The following is an 8,906-nucleotide window of genomic DNA, read 5'->3' on the forward strand; positions in this document are numbered from 1 at the left end:
ATATACTTACATTATCATATATAATAATAAAACTTAATTGAAAAAATTTTGAATCTTTTTTTGTAAAAGCAATAGTTTTTTATGATCATACTGTAGAAATGATTAAACAATTTAAATACATTAAGTGAATGATGTTAATATTCTAATATAACGTGTTAATACTAATACCAATAGGATATAAATAAGTATTTCTAGAATTATTATTTTTATCATAAAATATAGTTTTTAATTTTTTCACATGATATATTACCAAATGGATAGTTATGTGTTATTCAATTGAATATTTGCATATCATTCAATTGATAAGTGCTCGTGAAAAATCATTGTTCATTCTATTAGGGTAACGAATAACAAAATTTATTAGTATATTTATACTAATACCAATAGGTAATATTTCATGGAAAAGACAAGTAATTCCTTTCACAATGACTGCAATTCATTTTATACGGGTGAACAAATTCAATTTCATCACCAACAAAATAAGTATAAAACCATGAATTAATTAATTATTATTTTTTATTTTTTATTTTTAATGTAAAAGCATTCGCCAATCTCTCAAACCAGATCAAGTTAAAATACTCAATAACAAACCTTGACTGACAAATAATACAATGACTCCTGAGCCACATAAACTTGTCTAAAATGAGAAATAGCAGTGTGCAGACTATACCTGCAGATAACCACATTTCTTAGTGCAGTTAGACTCATGTATATGATGACTGTTGACAATTGCGACAGCAACAATATGGTACTGGTGTGGTAGCAGTGGTAGGGCAGGAATTTCCAATAGTGATAAGCATGATGATTGTTGAATCAACCACCAAGTTCTTTTCCAGATTTCATAAAGATGCATACTAAAACAGGCTGATTCGAACCAGCCCGCAGATAAACCACAAAGAACCGAAGGCTTTGCAGGCTCCTTTTACTACCTCATCACACTTGCCGCCACTGCCAATATGTATTCACCAATACAACCACAATCGTCAGTCAATCCCCATCCCACCAGCTAGCATCTGGGGTCAACTTCAAATACATGAACCTAAATCTCGAATCAGGAAAACCTGGATCAGTCAGGACAATCATAGGATCTGGTTGTAGCATATATACCGCATGTTTCATACATGGTGGCATGATTATCAATCAATTTTTCCTAATGGGCATCTTAAATTGTCTCGGTTTGAGAAACAGGAGGAACAACTTTACATTTTTTCACAAATAATTTTCATAATTTTACATGTTTTTTTTGTTATAATGTTGGATTCTTTCTCTTGTTTAATTCAAAATTCTCAAGAATGTCTCGTTTCCTTTATTTTAGTACGGAGTTAAACCCACATGCCGATAAAACCAGACATAAACTTCAGATATGCAAGAGCTCAGATGGCTATCGAAACTAAAACCTCCTAGTTTTTCTTAATGTTCACCGAAACCAATGCAACCTTGACGGGTTTTATGAAATAAAATAATATTACGAATCATTCAAACTCTTATTTACCTTCTTATAAATAAAAATAGAATATAACAAAAAGTTAACTAAATTTTCTTTTTCATTCTATATATAAAAGAAAATTGATAAAAAAATAAAAGCAGCAAGTGAAACCATATATGAAGTTCAACATGTGTTTTCCTATATTTCTCACTCTTATTTAACTTCTTACAAATATTTATTTTTTCTTCTACTAATTATACAAATTTGGTTGGTTTAGCTTTGTTGATGGGATTGCATCCCAAGCAACCCACTTAGATAGTTGGTAGGCTTCAACAATAATAGAAGAAAAGTTTTGTGACACCTTCTATTACAATCTACCTGTGGCCATGGTGAATGATGGACTGGATTCCTGATCATAAATCCCATCTGTCCTGCCGGCCGTTGAATTCCCATTTCTGCTTCCCCAAACCACCATACATCTCTGAAAATTTCAAGAGACACTTGCTTCTTATTCTGTAATGGTGTTGAGTGTTTCGGCTGATGGCAACGCCTGAGAACTTGGATGTGTCGATGACCCAAGTGGGTCTCACATACTCTACCGTCCTTGAAGAGCTTGCATTTGCGTAGAGGTAGTTCAAAAGCACGTCCTCGCAGTTGAAATACTTGTCCACTACCTTCCTTCCTGCCTTGGCTTCCTTGCTCCAATACCTCTCAAATGCCAATTGGGCATCAATGAAGGCTGCTCCTGTCAGGATCATGTTATACCCTTTGAGCTTTCGTGCATACTTCTCCCCGTCGTACTTAAACACGCTCCCTTCTACAAGACGTGGGTAGAATCCCACGATCCTATCTGGGTGCTCTCGCCATACCCGGAATCCCCGTTCTATATCATCGCAGCTCATCATGATATCATCGTCAAGCTCTAGAACAGCTCGGTTCTTTATCAGAGGATCGATCTTGAACCGGTTGTTGAGTGAGTTTTTTCCTCCACTCTGATCCTCACTGGCACTGCCGAGTCCAATTCACTCAGTTCTGGAGGCGCCCCTTTGTTCCACACCACTACAATCTCCCCTACTGAAGAGCATCTTGAGTAATGCTTCACGTACATTTTCAAATTCCAGAGCCGGGCTTCGTAGGTCATCGTCAATAGTGTGAACTGAGAATAGTGTCCTTTCAATGGATAAGCTTCTTCAGCACCATTGCCTCCATAGTAATTCACGGCAATGCAGACTAGTACAGCTCCAACTGCAAATATGAAAGAGATTACCAATCTTCCGATGATGGAGTTGGGTTTTATCATGCCTCGGAGGAATAAAGGTGCTCTATTCAAGCGACTGCAGAGCTGTCGAAGCTTATAAGACATCAAATTGGACCGTTCCCATGTCAGGAAAACATCGCTTCTCTTTCCTGAATTGTGTGGGAACCAGTTGAGGGGGATAATACATTTCACGGCTCCAACCAGCGACCCCAACAGTATAACAACTGCGACAACAACCACAACTGAGGCACAGCCAAGAATAAAACGATGAGCTGGGTCTCCTGAAGGTACCCGATCTCCATCCATGACACCAATCCACTTGCCATAACTTAGTTGTTGCACATCAAGGTGATGGTAGCGAGCACCGTTCCAAGCGTTTCGACCCTTATTTGACTCGTCTATGCCCAGGGAAACTTCAACTTCTTTGAACTCATCCTGGGTAAGGACTTCCACTTTGAAAGCACGGACTCGCCGTCCATATGTTTCACCGGAGTCTTGACCCATGCGATAAAGGTTTCCTTCGTATACAAATGGCCTGCCTCCATTCCGAGTACCGTAGCTCTTGTCAGTGTTATAAATAGGGTTCTTCTTGTGTGGCTTCCAGTGATCAAATGGTGAGCTACTATACCAGATTTCCATCTGTCCATTCTTCTTGGCACCAAAACCAGTGTGATCAGAACCAAAAATCCAATATTTCCCATCATGATTAATAATAACAGAATCAACTAGGTGTTTCTTTATAATAATTTTCTCCAGTGTCCATTCCAAGGGAAAGTTAAGTGCCCGATAGATGCGGAGCTCCCCTATACCACTGCTATCAGGCATCATGTATATCTGTAAGAAACAAAAGAAAGTGAAGTAATGAAAAAAAATGAGATTAATTAACCAGAAAATTTCATATTGAGCTATCGTCTGTGTGCCAACGTGGAAGATTCTTGACCAAAAATTAATAAAGCATAAGAATTTTGAGCAACTGATTTATAAAGTTTTCAAAGTACTTCCACCATCTAATGCTATGGGGTACATCCAGTTGATCAAAACCATCTGATATTCCTGACATTTGCCGCATTGATATCATGTAAGTTGCATTTACATGCAAATGCTAGGTTCAACGGATGTTTATAGAACATAATGTGTTTCTATGAAATTGAAATCTTACTTTGCCAAGGTACTCAAAGACATATGGATACGAAAGATGCCATTCCTCATCCAAGGCAACACCCAAATGTTGCCATGTTGCACCCTCATCGTCACTTTTTGAGACCCCAATATCTCCTTGCATTGTGATCGAATTCTTTGTTTCATAGAATAGGAAAAGTGTGTCTCCCTGTAACATGATGCCCATAAAGTTGAATGCAACAATTAGGTTAATGTACAAGAGAAAGTAGCATGACGAGGATAAAGTTAATGTACAAGAGAAAGTAACATAACATACAAAACAGATGCACATACAGAGAGAGAGAGAGAGAGAGATTCTCTTAGCACTACTTGAGTCAACAGGGAGAAAATTCATGCAAAGGTTGAAAAGAAGAGAGATTCTCTCTGCACTCCTCAAGTCAACATGGAGAAACATTCCTAGGTTGAAAAGAAGGGTTGAAATTCATGCTCTTGTTGAAAAGAATGATAAGAGCTCACATACTGATGTAAATGCAAGTTGGGCTCAAGTGCAATGCATATTTCTATCAGTGACTAATAATAAGCAACCACGAGTTCCTTGGGAAAATCAATCGAATATGTTCCTTAGGAAAAGATTCAAAAGAAGGATACTTCATCAGTCCCTTCATTTTCTTCTACGTTTCCCAGGATTCCCAAGTGAAAAGAACAATACTCATTAGTCTCTCTCATTTGCTTCTAGTCTCCCATGAACTAACCATATCCATCAATTTGTGCGGAATCTTTAGATCACACAAGTCGAGGATGGCTAAACTAATGAAACAGCACTTTGACCTAAACTGTTAGAGGTTCAATTATAACATTATCCTCTACCGGGAGAAGTTATGCTTGCATACAAGGAGATGCATGCAAAGAAGGAACTCCATTACTTATCATTTCCCCTTTTTTTCTAAAGTTTGATACACGTGAAATGCTATTAAAAGTTCTGCCCTATAATAAGTTCCAACTTTTGCATATTCATTTGTTTGCAGAAGCACGTAAACTGAGTTGCCCAACTCTCTCAACATTTGACCCCAAAAAAAAAAAAAAGAGGCAACCCAATGAAAGAGCCCAACACGATATATTCTCTCTAAGCAGAAGATATCCAACCCCTGAAACCCAAAGCAACCACCCACCCGACCTCCTACCTCCAAACCCAAAAGTCTAGGCTCCGCGAACCCATATGCAACATAAACTTAGGAATCGCTTTTAAAGAGAAGACCAGAAGAAATCCTAAAGACATCCCATTCTCAGCCAATATAACAGACGAATAAACACCTCCCCTCACCAAAATGATTGATCGCACGAGAAACCAGTTCCCTCTTGATGTACTGAAGGTGTTTTTGAAGAAAATTGATTTTCAAAATGGAGATCAGGCCTTACACACCCAAAAGAACAATATTTGTTTCCATTCAACAAGAAGCTTCATCTGGGCAATTGATATTTGAACACATCATTATAACCACTTAAAATAACATTAAACTAATTCTTATAAAAGAACACAATTATAACAAACTAATCCAAGCTAACAGCTTCTTGAATTCCAAAGATGCATTTAGGTTCCACTAGTTTAAATCTGAGTCATCTTCAGAGCATCTCAAAAGTACATTGAACAAACCATGGACTGAAATATCGGTAAACATGGATATATCGGAAATATCAAAGAAATATCGGTGGATATTTTTACACAAATATCGGTGAGATAAAAATTATCTAAAATTGATGGAAATGCTTAGAAAAATCCAAAGAATAATAAAATAAGTAATAATATACATATTGAAGTTATTTTATAAGTGTAATTGACATATATATAATCAAAAAAAAAAAAAATCGGTAAACAGTTTACGATACTTGGATTTTAAAAATAGAAAATACGAATTTTGGAATTGTACACTTAGAAAGTTAGAATTGAGTTAAGAAATATTTGATTTTATTAAATAAAAACAATTTACACATAAACATAATACATATGACATTACAATAATCATTAATACTAAAATCAAGATCGATGTGGTTTCACCATATTGTTAGATGAATGAAACCCATCTTGTTGAAGACAATATTCATACAAGAACATGGAGTTTCGATAGAATTGATTATAAATACGAACATGTCATGTATAAATGAGATAAATATAAAAAGTAGTTAAAAATAAAATGATAACATGGATTTAAAATAAAAAAATGAATTAAAATGAATAATTAAAAAATAAAAAATGATAAATATTTTTTTTAAAAAAAACTTTGAACAAAATCTCCGATAGTTCCTCGATATATCGGTGATATATTCACTTATATATCCAATACATTCGCCGATATTTCTTATATATCGCTAATATATCTCTGATATTTTGACAAGTTTCCTTCGCTTCTCTGCGTGTCACTTCACGCTCAATTTTTTCGTCGATTTATTAGTTTCAAATCGATATATCGTCGATATTTCGCTGATTTTATCGATTTTTTGTCGATATTCATTCCGATCAATAATCGATGTTGAATTTCGTTTCGAGGCCGCCCGATATCTGATATATTGGCGAAATTTTTTCCAATCAATTCTAATTTTTCAATCCATGGAACAAACCAAAAATTGGAAATTTAAGATTTTCAACATTGTCCATATAATGTACCTTTTATGGGATTCCCTCCTATTATATCAATTCCCCTACAAACTGGAGCATTTGTCTTTTTTAATACTTAAAAATATTTATTTTTTAAAATACTAAAAAATTAAAAACACCTTTTTAAAATTACTACTAATTAAACTCTTAAAATATATTTTGACAATAATTCTAAAAAATATTTTTAATCTTTGTAATACTTAAAAAAATTTATTTTTCAAGTATTAAAAAGATTTAAAACATTTCATAGAATCATTATTAACCGCGTTTTTTAAATCTCATTTGTGATTCTAACAAACGTTTTTAAAATTTCTAAAATCATTATCAACAACCAGAGTTTATAGTTTATTGATTGAACTAAATTACAGGCTCGTCATCATTTGATTACCTCCGTGGCATTAGCACTCTCCATGAAAAAGCCAGACTAAAAACCCTATACAGCTAGCCCTAAAACTGTATGGATTCCAAACAATTGGTTGAACAAGAAAGATGAGAGTTACAAAATCAAACGAAAGGTTCATTCACCTGAACGTAGAGAAAAGGGTCCACTACAAAATTACTAGGGAAACCAGCATCAGAAGCCGACGCACACGTCACAACAGGGTTAGCCACAGGCCACGCTGCACTCTCATTTCTCCACACATTCATCTGCATCCATTTGGGATCCACATTTCAGAAAAAGCAAAATTCCAAAAAAAACCAACAAATACCCATTTAACCTACGTTGAATACATCATGAATATATAATTTATATATTATTAAAATAAAAAATAATTATAAAAATAAAAATAATAATTTATATATTATTTAAAAATTAAAACTTTATTTGAAAACAAAATTAGTTTCAAATTAGAAATTTAAATTAAAATCAAAATTTTAATTTGAAATTAGAAGTTTTAAAATTTATTTTTAAATCATAAATTTAAAAAATGACGAATATAAAATAAAATAAATAATAATGGAATTGAGATACTAAGGTAAATAAAAATAAAAATAACATAAAAGGAAAATCTGAAAATGAAATGGGAGCGTTGGGCTGGAGGTGGGAAGTGGGAAGAGGGGGCAACTTGGAAAAGGAAGGTGAAGGGGAAGCGGGGCAGTGCCGCAGTAGCAGAAGTCGGGAAGGAGAGGGGTTTTTTGAACCGTTCGATTCACCCGAAACAGGTCGGATCAGCCAGTTCACCGGTTCCAACGGTTCGACGCTGGTTCAAAGACTGTCTGGCTCAAACAGCCGAACCGAATCGGATTGGTGACCGACGGCGGTCGAACCGACCGTTCCCGGTATTAAAACACATACCAATTCCCCTCAGGGTCATCCGCAAACTTAGAAACCTTAAAAAGAAAAAATGGAAAGAAAGAAAAACGCAGGCATACCGCCTCAATGGGTCTAAGAGAAAACGGGGAGTCACCGTAGAAAACACCAATCGCCCAGGAGCCCTCGCTGTCCGGGCGACAGCCCAGCGAGGCCAGTTCCAGAGGCGCATGAGGGTTGACGAAAAGCCAAGCATAGACAGCCGCAATGAATCCGTAAACGACGAAGGAAGCAATAAAGAAGACAAAGGTTGATGAGAGAAAGCAGTGGTAGTCCCATCTCCACCTAGCCATGTGGCATCAAGAAGTGGCGCCACCGGTGGTTATATTAGCACCGCCTACCACCGGACTCGAACCCATGTCGGAGAATCCCCGCCGATGAAATGGACAAAACCAGCATTGTCTACACCCCGATATCTCTCCCACTAACACCACACTTCCTGGCTAACATCGCAGTTTCTCTCCATAAAATTTTTATAAGGGAAACTGATGTTTGTGGCTGGCAATTGCGGTGGGGTTCCCATCTCCATCTAGCCATGTTAACCTCCAAACGATATTTACCCTTGCCCACGACTGGCGTAAGGTTGTACTTTGATATATTGTTTGCACCAAATATCTATATACTAAAAGTTTCATATATAGTTTGCACCAAATATATGTATATATATACAATAAGTCATCATATTAACAAAATATTAAAAGAATATTTTAAATAACAAAAATATAAAAATTATCATGATAATTTTCTCCTTAATGTTTTTAATATGATTAATTTATTAATTAAATATTATAAAATTATACATTTATCATAATTTATTTTATATCATTTAACACAATTTTATTAAATATATCATAATTTTAATATTAAATATATTTTAAAATTAAATATATTATAATCAAATTTCACAATATTATTATTAAATTAATATTTGATGTAATTTAATAATCATTGTACACTTATAAAATTTATATTTTTTATTGATACATATAATATGATAAATTATATTATCACGATGATGAATGATATAAATCAATATATATTTCAATTTCTTCCATAAAATAACTTTAAAATATCTATTATACTTCTAATCTTATATCTAAGAGTTTTTTTCTTATATTTTTATAAATTTTGATCAATTTTA

At 34.7% G+C, this 8,906-nt stretch overlaps 1 pseudogene; it reads right to left on the reverse strand.

Annotated features, from left to right (window-relative positions):
• Positions 1-1,626: 1,626 nt before the first annotated feature.
• LOC117910364 lies at positions 1,627-8,280 on the reverse strand (annotated as a pseudogene).
• Positions 8,281-8,906: the final 626 nt, after the last annotated feature.

The sequence above is a fragment of the Vitis riparia genome, unplaced genomic scaffold, assembly GCF_004353265.1.
Source record: "Vitis riparia cultivar Riparia Gloire de Montpellier isolate 1030 unplaced genomic scaffold, EGFV_Vit.rip_1.0 scaffold725_pilon_pilon, whole genome shotgun sequence".
NCBI lineage: Eukaryota > Viridiplantae > Streptophyta > Magnoliopsida > Vitales > Vitaceae > Vitis > Vitis riparia.